Source organism: Mustela nivalis (assembly GCF_964662115.1).
Source record: "Mustela nivalis genome assembly, chromosome: 17".
In the NCBI taxonomy this organism is placed as follows: Eukaryota; Metazoa; Chordata; class Mammalia; order Carnivora; family Mustelidae; genus Mustela; species Mustela nivalis.
The window spans coordinates 5,730,192-5,746,139 of NC_139036.1; the positions used below are offsets into that span (position 1 = coordinate 5,730,192).

General features: G+C 51.8%; 1 protein-coding gene across 7 annotated transcripts in view; it reads right to left on the reverse strand.

Moving 5' to 3' along the window:
• GAS7 (growth arrest specific 7) overlaps positions 1–15,948 on the reverse strand; it is a 203,053-nt gene that overhangs the window by 62,180 nt on the left and 124,925 nt on the right. The gene's annotated exons all lie outside the window — the stretch shown is intronic.

The window sequence follows — 15,948 nt, forward strand, 5'->3', positions numbered from 1 at the left end:
CCTCCTCCCATGACAACACAGTTTCTCTTTACGGGGCACCCTCGGAAATATCCCTTCAATCCCCCAAGGCTGCCAACTCACACAACTCCACATCTGCCCGGGGAACTTCTCCCAAGTGCCCACTGTTACCCGAAACCCCCAAGCCAGAGGAAGGAGCCCTTGCCTGAGGTCTAGACAGAGATGGGGGTGGGGGGGGACTCTGTCAAATGGGGGTGATTTCCCAAGTCCCTCCCAGCTCTACAGGTCCACATCTCGTCTGAATTACAACGCCTGCACTGCACTGGCCACTTCTCCCTCCCCAGATGCCCAGCTATGCCGGCCAGCCAGGAAAACAACGAACACTTGCAGCCATGGGCTCGCCCCCCTCCCCCTGCGTCACCCCGAGAGCAGAGACTTCTTATGAAGTCATCCAGTGATAAAAACGATCTTTTCTCACTCCATATAATTTGACCATGTGAAAAAACAGAGAAGGGAGCTGTATCCAGAACCCCTGAGGGGGCTCAGTTGGTTAAGCATCTGCCTTCAGCTCAGGTCATGATCTTAGGGTCCTGGGATCAAGCCCTGCATCAGGCTTCCTGCTCTGTCTGCCTCATGCATGCTTGCTCTCGATCTCTCAAATAAACAATATCTTGAAAAAAAGAATGGAAGAAAAAAGTAGTATCCAGAGTTCCACAGCTCAGAAGTCTTCCCTATCAACCCTTTGGTATCTTTTCTGGAACCAGACTGCCTGAGTTGGAATCCCAGCTCTGCCTCTCCCCGCCCACCGAACTTCCGCCAAACTCCCTGTCCTCCTGGCTGCTTGGTTTCCTCCTCTGTAAAAGGAGATGGATAGTGGTACCCACTCAAGGCAATCATTGTATTCGTGCCAAACACCCTACCAAGTTATTTTTGAGAGTCCATTACGTGGACATGACATTATCTAATAAAAAATTCTATTACTGAAATCTTGATGGTCTCAAAGACTAAAAACAGAAATAAACATAGCTTTTCAATGGCTTCTCTCCATGAGGGCGCCCCGTCAAGAGAAGCAGGTTCCTGCCTCAGCTCTGCCTGTCATCGGCTGTGCAGCCCTGGGCAAGTCAGACCACCTCTCCGATCCTCTGATTCTTCATCTGAAATGAAAGGGTTGGGCTCACTGGTCTTTTTGGACCCGACACTCCTGCCCTCCAGCTTTGATCAGTGGGCTTAAAAACCTTAAACTCATTGCTTGGGTTTAAGGAGCTTAGGGCTCCAGAACCCGGGGTAGAGAGGGATTAAGGTCCCTTCATGTCTAGAAGTGACCAGAAAAGCAGGCTCACTGGCTTTCCATGGGAGGAGGGGGCGGCAGGCCCACCCAGAGCCCTGTTCTCGCTACAGGTCACACACACAGGGGGACCATCCTTTGCAGGCTCCTTCCCCACAGAGCACACAGAATAACATTGACCTCCCACTGACTCCACTCCTGCACATCTGCTGGTCTTGGAACATGCCTTTGCTGTAGTCCTTCCCTCACCCCCACCACCATCTCTGGATGGCCGAATCAATATTATTCATCAGTAAAGTCTCAACTAAAATTCTCTTTCACCATGCAGCCTTTCCAGACCGAGTGAGGGAGAACCCTGCTGCCAAATGCGCAAACATTCTAGAGTCAATGCCCTGGTGCGTCACCCAGATGTCTCCAGCTGCAGAGCCTCCTAGCCGAGTCCTGGGGACCATTTCCTCCAACCCTTTTGGTGGCTGATGCCCCCATTCTGATTTCAGAGAAGACCTGGCAGCCCCTTCTGCCCTCTTGGAGCCTGTGAAAGTCAGCTGGGAGCAGGGCAGCAAACACCTGGAAGGCTGGGTTCCTAGGTCAGCTGGGCTGTCTACGAGGGCATGCCAGCTCTTCTAGGCCAAGATGAAACCAAATTCTATGTGGTCAGGAGCTGCATTCATGGGTCCAAAGAGAACTCCACAGTGACTCCTGGCGGCAAATGGAGTAACCCCGGAGGGCTGTGGGGAGAGGGGACACGCAGCATGGAGACAGTGGCATGGCTGAGCTGGCTGGGGTCACTTCCAGGCCCCCCAGAAGCTGGAGCCCCTCCATCCCACAAGAACCACAACAGTCAGGCCAAACTTCATCAGGGCAAGAGAATGGACTGAAGGATTCAGCCCAGCCCACCTCCCCGTGCTGGCTCTCTCCGGCCAACCCAAAACACAGATCCCTGCAAGCCCGAGACAGGAACACAGCCAGGCCAGGCCGGGCGGATGTCTGGAGTGAGCCACGGGGACCCTGGCTGACTGACCTCACCAGCAGCAGGAAATGTCACCCCAGAGGACCATACCACCCATGGAGAGGAAGCCATTTCTAGGCCTTTTCCCATAAAAGATTCCCTAATCTGTTTATAGCATGCCAGGCTCCTCGACCAAGCAAAACTGAAACAGCACCTTGGGGCCTGATGGAACCCTGGGTTCTACCCCTGAGGGTTAGAGGGATAGAGGAGGGTTCCAGAAGGTTCCAGAGGGTTCCAGAAACATCCAGACTCCTACTAGGAGAACCATGGCCAGGCACGCCCCAAAGGCTTGGGGCGGGGGAGGGTGGGGAGTGCACACAGCAAGGTCAGAGCGGAAGAAGTGAGATGTGTTCTTGGAGACACTGCCCATCCAACTCAATCCATGAAAAACACATTTTTCCCCAAGGGCAACTCTAACTCATTCTGACTTCCTCCACCCAAACCGGAAAGACACACACACACACACACACACATACACACACACACACACACATACACACACACATCAACCAGCCTGTGGACTGATTGAGCCCAGGAAGGTTGTTCTCCTAGCCACAGACGCTCCAGGCCAGAGAGATTTAATTTCCCCATCAGTGGACGACAATGACTGCCACGGAGAATAAAACTCCTGGGGGTAAGTATAGTGAAAGGCGGACAGAGATGTAAGCCTGGGATTCAAAGCACAGACGGCCCCTCCTTAAAATAATAATGACTGTGATAATGATGCTGATCCTAAGATGGGAAGCAAGGCACCAGTTACTAATCTTACACGGTTACTTCTGGACAGCATTGTCCTTGTTAAGACTAGATCCTGCTTGCCTTAGCAAGAGCGGCTTCCAGTGGGAAAGCTACAAGGACCCCCTGGATCTCGGTCATTGGTCCTAGTGACCTGCCTTGTGCAATGTGTCAGCCCTGCCCCTCCCAGTCCCACCCTGACACCTCATGGAGGTGTCAGCCCAGCCCACTTCCCCGTCCTGGCCCTCCCCCCCACCCGCCCCCCCCACCCCCCACTACTCCTGTGTGGTGGCTCTCTACTGCCCCTGGTGGCTACCAGATGAATTACCAGAGGTACCAGCTCCGGGGGAACTGGGCCCTTTGGGGTCCTGGATGGGCTCTGAGATTCCTGCAGCCCCCTCCTCCTTACCTTCCCCCCAACATTCTTCCTTCTAAATCTCTAATTGTGCTTCTTCATCTCTCTTCTCTCCACTACTTCCAGTCTCCCTTTCCCTTGTTTGGGGGTGGCCCCAACCTTGGCTTCTCTACTAGACCCCATCTCCCACCCCCCATTTTCCTCACTGGGAGGGTCTGCTAGGCTCCGCTCAGGTTTTCCTAGCCCGATAGCAGCGCTGCTGCTCCCTTCTCCAGCCCCTGCCCCAACCATCCTAGAAGCTAGTCCCCTCTACCCCCACCCCGGGGCTGCCCTAGTCTCCTTGGTCACGTCCTGCACCCCAACCAAGAAGGCAGGTCCCAGGAGCATCAGGGGACACCCCCAAGCCCTGCACCTTGGTTCTGCCTTAGGCCCCACTGTGCAGAATCTGTAATCAGGCCAGCCTCCACCAAGGGAAGGTACAGCACACCAGAGCCCAAGTCAGCACCCAGAGGGTCCTGCTCGTCTCTCCCCTGGGGATCTCAGCAGCAGACACTGGTTCCCTCCCATGTCCCAGTGTTTCCTGTGCCCCTGGCTTTGCAATCATGGCAATTAGGGGTCTCTGGCGACAGGACATTCCCAGCCCCTTCTTATAATTAAATGAAACCTGAACTCCAACCACAGACTCTCCGCAGGAAATGAACCACTGCTCTCTGAACACCCATTCCTGCCTGATCTACCCCAAGTCCCTCCACACTGGGCATCTCCCTCAGGGCCCCCAGAATTACTATCATTTGGGTGCTATCATTTCCATTTCCTTTTAAGATTTTATTTAAATGGGTGTTTTATTTATTTATTTGAGAGAGGGAGCATGAGCCAGGGGGAGGGGCAACAGGCAGAGGGAGAAGCAGGCTCCCCACTGAGAAGGGAGCCCGGGATCCCAGGACCCCGAGATCATGACCTGAGCCCAAGGCAGACGCTTGACCAGTGAACCACCCAGGCATCTCCCATTTCCTTTTTTAAAGGAAGATGCTGAGGCCTCAGAGAGAAGCAGCAGAACTGTGACTCAGTCTGTCAGCAGGGACACCCTCCACCGTGCCAGTGACACCAACACCCCCAAGACTCTGTGTTGGGGCTCCAGGAGCTACCCCCCAAACAGCACTTTTTTCCTCTATATGCCACTCTCTGGGTGAGAATCATCCTCTAAATTTAAAGTGTGACTATACTGATTTCACATAAACATCAGAAATCTTTATGACATGGTAAATATTTGCTACAACGTAATAAATTCTATTATTGAATATAACTGTACTATACTCAAAAGCCTACTCTGCATCTGGCTGTGTTCTGCGCCCCGTGGACACTGCAGGAAACAGAACGGGTTAAACACCCTCCTCCCCTGGCATACGTTCTAGCAGTCATGACGCTATTCTGTCTAGTTTGGAAATATTGACACATCAACTTTTCCATGAATGAAAATTTAAAATTTTCTAATGGGAGTGAAAGAAGGGTAAGAAAGTGAAACAGATCGGGTTAGACGGAGGTATGTGCTAAAGAATGAAGCAGGGAAGAGGAATAAAAAACAGTACTGACAGGGGTGTAATTTTAGAAGGGTGGCCAAGCAAGGCCTTCCCAGGAAAGGCACATGGGAGTCAAGTTCAGAAAGTACTAAGTATCTCTTGCTGCATCAGAAACCACCCCAAACTCAGCAGATGGGATGAACAGCGTTGATGATGTCACACGGTTCCAGATGGGGCTTCGTGGCGTGGTTCCAGCTCAGGCTCTCCCGTGAGGTCCCCATCAGGGTCTTAGCTGGCACCGTGTCATCCAAAGGCTTGAGTGGGGCTGTAGGAGCCACTTCTGAGATGCTGCACTCACACGGATGCAGGTGGGGGCCAAGGTTCCTTGCCACGGGGCCGCTCCCAGAATGTGTGTGCCGACAGAACAGGGAGAAGCCACGATGCTTTTCATCACCCAGCCTTAGAAGTGACCCTCCATCACAAGTGTCAGATCACACAGCCCAGTGCTGATAGAACGTGGGAGGGTCTCTCACAGTGGGGTCCTGGACCAGCAGCATGAAGATCTCTAGAAATGCAAATCCTCGGGAATCAGCCACTCTGGGGGCACAGCCCACAATATGGGGGCAGCCGCTGCAGGGTTTGAAGCAGAGAAGCGGCATGGTCCAACGGTGGTCGCTATGGCAGGCCCTGCATCCCACCAGGCTTCCTAGACTCAGCCACCATGTGTCCTCTCAGCACATCTGGTGCCCTAGATGTGTCATCTGTGAATGCTGCCTCCCTGTCCATGCTGTCAGTCCTCCGGGGATGGAGACAAGCCTGGGCCCTTCCAGAACTCCCTCCAGAAGGAGCAGGAGCAGCTGGGGAGCATGGCATGCATGAGTGGGACGGGGCCCGTCCAGATGAGGATAGCACCACCACCACCACCACCACCACCAAGAGCTGGGACACCAGTGGGATCTGGAGATGTCTCACTCGGGAAGGGTCAGGGAAGGGGGTGTTCGGGCGATGACTCCTGTCTCATGCCCTGAGCTCTCGAACCAGACCCCTCCGTGTTGGCTTCAGACCCCATGGGCTGAGAGATAATTCCTGAACTGTCGAGTGACACCCAGGATGGATACAGCTTGACCCAAGAGATTCTCATTTGGGAAGCTTCCCTGGGGGCTTACATTATAGCCCCCAGCCCCGTTCACAAGGCTCGGATCCTCAGCAAACAGAGACAGGGCTTTGTGCAAACAGCCATCTGCGGGCCATCAGCTGAACTACGTTCTGTGGACTCCCCTAGGTCTGACCTACCAGCAGGACGGCGACTGAGCCTGGGCGATGCCTCTAGTCTCGGGCAGCATGGGAAGACTTCACCCTGGCCACTGGACCCCACAGTCTGCATCCTGAGCTGTATCTAGAACTGCATGGCAGGAGCCAAATCTGGGGGCATGGGAGCAGAAGTGGGGAGGTGCTAGCTAATGGCCCCCAATGCCCAGGATCCAACAGTCATGGGCAGCGCGTATGAAACCTTGACCGGCCCTGGGGAGGCCCCGCCCCCAAGCACTGAGAGTCTCCCTGCTCTGAGGAAGGAGTGACACCAGGACTCTGCTATTCTGAAAAGGGAAAGAAATGGACTGTACAGCTGCCCCTGATGCTTAAAGCACTCCTCAGCCCCAAGCTGCTGTTAGGCACCTAGGAGCTCAGGCATTGGTGTCATAGACACGGAAATCCCAAGTCCACCCCTTAGAACACATCCCCCAAAGGGAGAGGAAGGGAAGGGCTCCCTCTGGTCCTAGAATGCCTTCTGCAGCATTTCTGAGCTCTAGCGTTGCCTCTCAGGTAACTAGTGGTGGTCTACCAGCAGCTCCAAGGATCCTTCTAGCAAGCCCAGGGGCACGGGCTCTTAAAGCCGGTTCACAGAGGCTGGTGATACCAATGGGATAAAGAGGTAGCCAGTGGTAGGACCAGCAGTAGCCACAAGAATTCTAGTGCAGACATGGGGGAGTGGGGCACCTGGAACCCTCTGGGCCTGTCTTTCAAACCCTTGAGGATCCCTGGTGTACCACGCTCCTTATGCAGTTCAGATCCAGGCCAACATCCCAGGAATCCCTGAACTTGGGTTGTGGGGTAAGGAGTGTTGATCGCAATATAGGAACAGGTGTCTTGTCACGAGCTAATAGGCAGGGGCTGCTCATATTATGACCTTCCATCTTATGGTGGAGAAAAGGCAGGCAGGTCCCAAGACTTTATCAAAACGAAAGCCGGGGCCCTCGGGGTCCAGGACATAAGCACAGGCACCTGCCTGAGCCCCAATCTCATTTCCCAAACTTGGCTACTCATCAGGGTCATTGGGACCCCTTGGTAAAAATAGATTCTCAGAGCCGTGCCCCGGAAACTCGAGGGCTGTGTCATATCAACATATCCCCGTCTCCCGGGTACCGCGGATCATAAGCAGTTGGGTGTCTGATGAATGAATGCTGACTCAGATCAAAGTAAGACCGTGAGAATGGAGTTGGGTGAGGTCATACAGCCAACGGCTATTTTAAAAAAATGAGTGTGTATAGATAAAAGGAAAACAGAGGGATGGAAAGACAAAGACCGGCAAGAAGAGAGGGAGCACCGAGTCCCTCCCCCATAGCATGAATTACGAATTCCGCAGGGAGTCCAATTTAAAAATGCGATATATACAGGTAGTTTAAAGAAATATGACGGCAGATAACCCCCAGGAACAGATGTTCCTTCTCCCTCAAAGTTGGAGGAGCCCAACCTAAGATGACAAGACGCTATTTCCTGACTCACTGGACATGATGACATCAGACCGATAACCCCTCATTATCTGGAAGGATCTGGAGAAACAGGTTGGGGAAGGTCTTGGAAAAGCAGCAGGGAGACAGTGATCAAAACCGCAAACACACAGACCCTGCAACCTAACGCGAGTCTCAGGCGTGCATGATCTAAGCGTAAAGAGGTGGTTGGGGGCATCTTTTGTCGGAGGAGGGAGATCTCCAGAGAAATGCTGCAAATGCCCAGGGGGCACCACACTGCGTGGGCGGGATGCATCTGGGAGTGCTGATAGGGAGGGCACATCCAACACACACTGCGAAGTGACCAGCGTACAAAAGAGGAGTATTTTTAATCAGTTGTCTCCAGCTTCAGCTAAGGTTTTATTCAACCGGCTGTACGAGCTGTAGGATGAAGGATGGGGTTTTATGTAACGTGCAGAAGGGTCCTGCTTACTCCCGAAATTTTGAGGCTGTGCAAAAGATTCTCAGAGGCATCTTAGAAAGCACGGAAGTCAAAAGTACGTGCACGGAACATTGCTGGAAGAATACGCAGGGAGCACTTGATGCTGGCTACTACGTAAGCATCAAACCAAAGAGGACACCCGGGTGCTTTGGCAGTGACAAGTCTGACTCTTGGTTTTGGCTCGGGTCATGGGATCGAGTCCCGCGTTGGGCTCTGTGCTCCGCGGAGAGTCTGCTCCAGATTCTTTCTCCCCCTCTGACCCTCCCCCGGCTCACGCTTGCTCACTCTCTCTGAAAGAAATTTTACAAAGTAAGTCAAACCAAAGTAAGACAACTATATTTTTACAGCATACCCCATTCCAATGCTTCGCCAAGTACACGGTAATTTCCCACGGAAGAGGGACAACACTGTGTCGCGTTGGTGTCGGAATGAACTCAAAAAGACAGATAGAAAAAGAAAAACAAGAAACAAGCCAAGCAGACTAGGGTCAAGTGGGGCTTTTTCAGGGCGACCGTGAAACGTCGAACCAGTCAATAAATGCTGGCAGGACACAAGGCCAACGACCTGAAAGGTATTAAGGTGGCTCCATTTCTCATGCATTTTCTGCAATTACCTTTTTTTTGGCTTAAAAATTTTAAGGGGGAGATAAAACAGTCCTTGAGATTACTAAAAGCATACGTTCCCATCTTTTTGCTGGCAAAGGCCTTTCTAAGTGTGACCTCGAAAGGGAAGAATCAGAAAAGCTAAACACTGACTCGACCCTCTGTTAAAAAAAGAAAAATTACCATCAGAATCCTAAAACATCTTTTTTTAAAAACAGGACTACTTGTTACACCCCATTGAGACCCAAGGGTCCAAACACCAGCACTCTTCCTTGCAGACCGACATCTGGGTGTGTATATTTGGCCCCTACTGTTTGCACCAGCGAGCAAGGCACAAAGCAGGGCTTGGAAAGACTACATGGACCATCAGTGGCCAGTTTCTCCCAAATGATTGCTAAGGAAAAAAAGCAACCCTGCAGAGAAAAAGAGATATGAACTAACCCAGAGAAACAAGTGGGCCTAAGACATCATGAGGTCCCAGAAACTGGACCAACAGCTCAGCACCTGATTTCTGGTCCCTTGGTGGGGGCTTCTATGAGATACCCTATATCCTTCTTCTTCTTTTTCTTTCTTTTTTTTTTTTTTTAATTTTTATTTATTTGAGAGAGAGAGCAGAGTGAGAGAGGGAATGCAAGCAGGGCCAGGGGCAGAGGGAGAAGCAGATTCCCTACTGAGCAGAGCTCGATCCCATCACCTGGGCCGAAGGCAGACGCTTAACTGCTGAGTCACCAAGGCACCCTTGCCCTATATCCTTCTAATAAATACCCATTTCCACCCCATAAGCGAGTTTGAGTGGGCTTCTGTTTCCACCCACAGACAACCACCAAGCTGCATCACCCCATGAACAGCCAACACCAGCCCTGTGGCCCTTAGATCCTGGAATGTTCTTCTGGGATATTCTTCTGGAATGTTCTGGAAAATTCTTCTGTGACCATGCTGAACGGAGGCTTCTTAACACCCCCCCCGCAAGGAGAATGCCCATAATCCCTCCATGGAAAAATCACACCCAGTCCACTATCCAGAAGCTCCTCTTCCCGCTCCATGTACCTTCCACTCACACACCACCTTTAGGATCCTGTTTTCTGAGAAACTCGGCATCTGTGAACTTCAACCACGCTGCATTGCTAATCCCGATTTAGAAGACTTTCCAGTAAAAGGTGTGACCGTACGTTTATAAATAATGCTCAAAATCGTGGAGAGTGTTGCTTTTCACAAGACAGGAAACCGTCAGAAAGAGCCATGGTTATTTCGGGGCACAGAAATAAGCCATCCCTGCAGCCACCAAGGCACGTTCCAAGCCTTGCTGGATTCCCCAGGAAGACCATCCAGACCCTGGAACACAAAGGGCCCCCTCCGTGGGGAGGTCCTTATCAGGAGCCAACAGTGCAAAACACAGATGTAAATCCTACACCAAATAAGCTCTTCTCCAACATCAAGAAAGGGCACTTGGGACAGTCAGGAGCACATGACATAGGGGAAGAAACAGACAACATCTTAGAGTTGACGAAATAAGATTCTTCGAGAAACAGCAACAGCAGGTTGGGAAGGAACCTCTCTGCCAAGAGGACTGCCAGCCTTGTCTACTAAGGAAAATTCTAGAAGGCTACCAACAGGGCCAGCCTCCGAGGTGGGCTGAATGTACAGTAGTGCTTCTCCATCACAGGGGGGCTGGCACAGACCCCAGGACCCTACTCCCAGAGTTTCTAAATCAGGAGGTCCGGGGTGGGGCCCGAGAAATTGCATTTCTAGGAAGTCCCCAGGTGCTGATGCTGGTGCTGGTGCTGGTCCAGGAACTCCACTGTGAGACACACAGGCCTGGAGGGGGCGGGGCAGGGGGAGCCAAGGAAGCGCCGAAATTTCTCTGCAGAAGCACTTCCTCCCATCTCCACGTGTTGGAGGGAAGGCCATTAAAAGAAATAAGCAAAAAATAAAAATAAATTTCTTTTTAAAGATGCAACCATGGAAACAACACCCAGACTCCTCCCAACTCCAAAGCACCCACTGTGCTCGGTATTCCCCCCCCACAACCAACAGGTGGCGCTGTGAAAACTACAGCAAATACTCAATGTGGCCCCCCAGCGGGGCCAGTGCTCTGAGACCAACGGAGAAACCATCAGGACCAGCAGGACCTCCCAAATTCAGGCCTCCTCTCTGCCTCTAAAGTCCAGCAGCCAAGAAGATTTTTGCATTTGCAGCCCCGCTCGATTTTGCTTTTGCAGACCTGCTTGCGGGAGTGGGAAGTCACAGGCACGTGCACTTTGTAGGGCAGGGACCTGGTGTCCAAAGCACTGTGTGTGCTCCCTGGCCCGTTCTGTTCTGCTTCCCAAGGCTCTACCCCTGCTGTCTGCTGCACACCCGCTCTCACAGCCACCCCACCCCATCAACACACACCATGTTTCTATACCAGCTGCACAAACCAACTGAAGTCTTTACCCGGGGACCAGGAGGATGCGGAGGTGAAGAGGAAGGAGGAGTCCCTCCTTGACCCCCAGCCGGGCACCGTCCTCCCTTCCTGGCAGAGAGGACACGGCCCCTGGGAGCTCTTCACCCTCATGTAAACGAGACCAGGGCTCCGCTGTGTGCACCTCAGACCTGGAAGCAATCCCAAAGGTTAGCAATGCTCCAGGAGAGGATTCCCGCAGGAGAAGGGAGAGGACGAGGGGAAATGGGCGTCTGAGAAAGCAAGCAGAAGAGGAGGAAGCCAGAGGACAGGCTGGGATCTGGGGAATGAGCAGCCCCCATCATCTCCTGCATCTCCGAGGAATTATTTTTATCCTACTTATTAAACTAATACAGGTCCTGGGAGGAAAGGCTGCAAAACACAGAAAAGTCCGAAAAGGAAACAGAAGTCTCCCCGATCCATCACTGGGAAAGAACCACCACGGACTGATACCTCCCCCAAGGTGTGCCATGGGAGTGAGGGGGGCACCCCAACCAGCAGGCATCAGGGACAGAAGCGGGGGTGATGGCAGGGAGCAGGACCACCTTGCCTGGCCAGTGGGGTCTGTCCCTCGGTGGGGAGAAATAACAGAGCTTGAAAGGGCTTTCAAAATCAGCCTGACCCGCTCGTATAGAGAGGGAGAATCCAGGATGATGGTGCTGAGCCAAGGATGGACCGGCCCAGGAAGGGGCAGAGCTGTGGCCGTGACCGCCAGCCCCGTCTCTCCAGTATACTCAAGCACTCAAGTAATGAGAAGAATCTACAGTATCTGGAAATCGTCCGCTTTACGTGTCTCTTTCCTGCGGCTTACATAAAAGCTTTTCTGCACTTCCTTCTGTTGGAGAAACCAGAATTCTGGGACCCAGGGAGCTATTTTAAGCCGGAGCCCACGCCCTGTGTTCACCAAGATGCTGGCAAGGCAACAGGAAAAGCAAGCTACCTTTCCGCGGCTGGTGATTCTTTACCCCCAGGCCAGGCAGGTGTCAGAAACGGAGGCGACAGATGACACTTCTCCATGGCCTCCTGGAGGACACCACACCATCTGGTGGCCTGTTACATGGGGGCCTTGGAAATGTGTTGGTTCTCTGGGGCTGCCCCAAGAAGAAAACACCACCAGCTAGAGAGCTAAAACAATGGAACCGTGTTGTGTCCCAGTTCTGGGGCGGGGGCGGGGGGTGGTGGCAGCCAGAAGTCCGAGATCCAGGGGTTGGCAGGGTGGGCTCCTTCTGAGGGCCGTGAGGGAGAGCCTGTTCCACAGTCCATCGCCCCGGTCACCCTTGGACTCAGAGACAATGCCTTCCTTTGGTCTTGATATCATCTTCCCTTATGCGTTTGTTTCTGAGTCCAAAAAAAACCTGCTTCGGTTCCAACCTCCTCAACCCAAGTGTCCCCAGTCCCCAGAAACCCCTACCCTACATCCCCGCAATGGCCCCTGAAGGCTTAATGCCTGGGTGTGGGGGTGAGGGGCAGGACCCCTTCCCGCATATTATTCCCAGAGCCCATCCCTGTTCCAGACGGCAAGATCTATTTCCCCTCTCCCCCATTATTGGAGCCAGCGCTTCTTGGGCTAATGGTGTCTGGGCAAGCAGACAGGCATTAGCTAGAGCTGGCAAGATAGCAGGAGATTTATGCAATGACAATGATCGGGGGGTTGCCACGTGCGAGGACGAGATCCTTCCAGTGCGGGGTCTCAGTGTCCCCGTGCCCAGCCCTGCACGCTGCTCCCAGGGAGTGGTATACAGAAAACACATGTGTCTTGCATGACTAACTTCTCCCCCTATTCTCCCACGCCTCTTGGATGAGCACTGCCTACTTTGGAATCCGACTCGGACTGAAATAACAAAAAAAGCTGTTACCCCACTCCAAGATCTCCCCTCCGATATTACAGATCTGATCACTGGGGAACCACGCCAGCTTTACAACCCCAGGCACGTTCCCAAACCGTGGTGGGTGAGGAGCATTTGGTGTTGCGACTCCTGGTTTCACAGAACCTTTGAGCCAGAAAGGACCTTCGGAGAGATCTATAGGAGCAGGAAAAGAAAACGGACTCTAGCCCACAAGGAAAGTCCCCTTTAACAATCTCCTCTCCACTTCAGGAAGCATTCGGTCTTTGCAAATATGTAGCCATTTGCATTGGGTTCGCCCACACCGGCCCTGCAAGAAGCCATCCAAGTGGATAATTAGAGCTGAGCACAGACAAGGCATTTAACAAACACTTGTTGCTTGATAATCAATTCATGTCGTCCTTGCCCACTCTCTGATCAGTAATGCCTCCTGCCGATGCTTTCCATTTTTGCAAAGAATTCCACTGACTGACTCCATGGGTCCTCACCCTTGAGACAGCTACCTGGTTGCCCCTGTCTAGACCCCATCTTCCTGCTGCAGCCATGGGCTCCCACGGTCTCTCTCTCTCTCTCACACACACACACACACACACACACACCAGCCTTACAGCACCCCAGATAGGCAATGCTTCCCACCCCAAAAGTCAGATGCACAGAACACCTGTGGGAAAAAGGCTGAGCATGAGATGGCCTGGTAAGTTCTCGCTGAAACAGATGCTCTATCACTGTATACCAGCCAGGCATTTCTCCTTAGATTCCTCTCTTCCCCAGTCCTTTTTCTTTTCTCTTCTCTTCTCCTTCTTTCTGTCTTTCTTAAGATTTTATTTATTTATTTGACAGAGATCACAAATAGGCAGAGAGGCAGGCGGGGGTTGGGGGGGGAAGCAGGCTCCCCGCAGAGCAGAGAGCTCGATGCGGGACTCGATCCCAGGACCCTGAGATCATGACCCCAGCCGAAGGCAGAGGCTTAACCCACTGAGCCACCCAGGCGCCCCCGGTCCCCTATCTTAATCTCTGACTCCCAAGAGCATTTATAACCTAGCTTCCCAACTCGGTGCCTCATCCCACCTCTCTTTAGTACCTGGATACAAAACCACAAGGCTCTGTCTGAACATGGGCCAAAACTCCCGACACCCACGGGAACTGGGTGCGTAAAATGCACACGTGAAGCTAATGGAGCGTAAGAAAACTCAGGGGCGATGGCAAGCTTTTCAGCCTCACCCGGGGCCCAGGTCTGACATGGCCACACTTCATGATGCTTCAAGAGAAGACAAGTCACTGGATGTTCATGGAGTTCTTTCCGATTTCCGATTTCTGTCCAGCAGGCGACCTCCGCTATGTCTGCATCTCTTCAGGACAGCTCAGCAGGATCTGGAAGGTTCTGCTCCTGCCCTGACCAGTGCACACACACCACTGCCCTCCAGGTTCAGTCGTCATGAATCAGGACTGTATTTTAAAAAATTCAGCCAAGCAAACATCATGCCTTACGGGGACACAACTCACACCCATCTTGTACTTTTTTTTTTGGCCTTTAATGATAGAATATTAGTCAAGCGAATGACGGGTGGAAATCCCGCCAACCGAGACGGTTTTGTTGACCTGCTTTGGACAGATGAGCCGCTGAACGCTGCTAGGTCACAGGGTGTGCGGGGACATAGTAAGTCTATATTGGCACTTGCTTCCTAACCAAAGTGAAGGCAAGTCGGGGAGGCCCAGTCTACCAACCTCCAGAGAAGAACAACACGGAAGTGAAAACCTTACCACTTCTCACCATATCCAAGGCCTAAACTATTTCACTAGCTCTAAGTTCCCCAAAGACAAGGATGGTGTTCATTCCAACCAGATGTCCGAAAGCTCTACAGAATGGGAGAATGAAAAGAGCGTAAGCCCCAAATGCTGACTGAACCGTAGCTAGGAGGAAAGTTGAAATGAAAGGCCACAGGTTTGTTTTTTTTTTTTAATAATTTATTTATTATTTATCTGACAGAGAGAGAGACAGCGAGAGAGGGAACACAAGCAGGGGGAGTGGGAGAGGGAATGCTGAGCAGGGGGCCGATGTGGGGCTCCAACCCAGGACCCTGGGATCATGTCCTGAGCCGACGGCAGAGGCTTAACTGACTGAGCCACTCAGCGTCCTCACAGGTTTTTGTTGTTGTTGTTGTTGTTGTTGTTTTAATGCCAAAAATGCTGAGGCACATTTGGCATTTGAGGTAGCTCAGTCCATTAAGCATCTGTCTTTGGCTCAGGTCTCGATCCCGGGGTCCCCCGTCTCCAGCTCCCAGCTCCGCAGGGGAGCCTGATTCTCCCTCTCCCTCTGTCCCTCCCCCCTGCTCATGTGGTCTCTCTCTCTCTCTGTGAAATAAATAAAATCTTAAAAAATAAAAAGGCAAAAATGCTGAGATTTAAAAAAAAATTTTCTTGAGCTTTGGACTCAAAAGCTTTGAAATGAAAAGCTCTGCCACGATATCCTGTTTTATAACAGGATCAGAAGAAAGACGAGAAAACCTCCACAAGTCAGTTACCGTGACAACACTGAAGGATGTAAAAACGTTCACCAGGTTGAAGGGTCTTCCTCCACAGTTTTGTGCTCAATCTGTACGTTGTCACCGTAAAAATGACAGATCTGTCTTTAAAGAGTTCCTCCTCGAGATTCTACCTTAACGATAGTAGTTTATGGTGATACAGCTTCTAACCTTGGGACTATAATACGTGTTTACTTGGTTGAAGAAAACTGTATTCTTTCACTTTATCTCGGTAAAAGAAAATGGGATTTAAATTTACTCTTCAACTTCATAGTATCTGACCCACTGACAATGCCCTCATCAATTTGTCTCCTTGCAAGTCTAAAAAAAAAAAAAAAAAGGTGGTAACCGTTAGAAAATACTTAAAAATAGAAAGCAGACCTTCTCACTCTTTCCAAAATAACAGATTTGGAGCCATTAGGTCTGTGATACCTTTTAACAAACTCCCTAGGT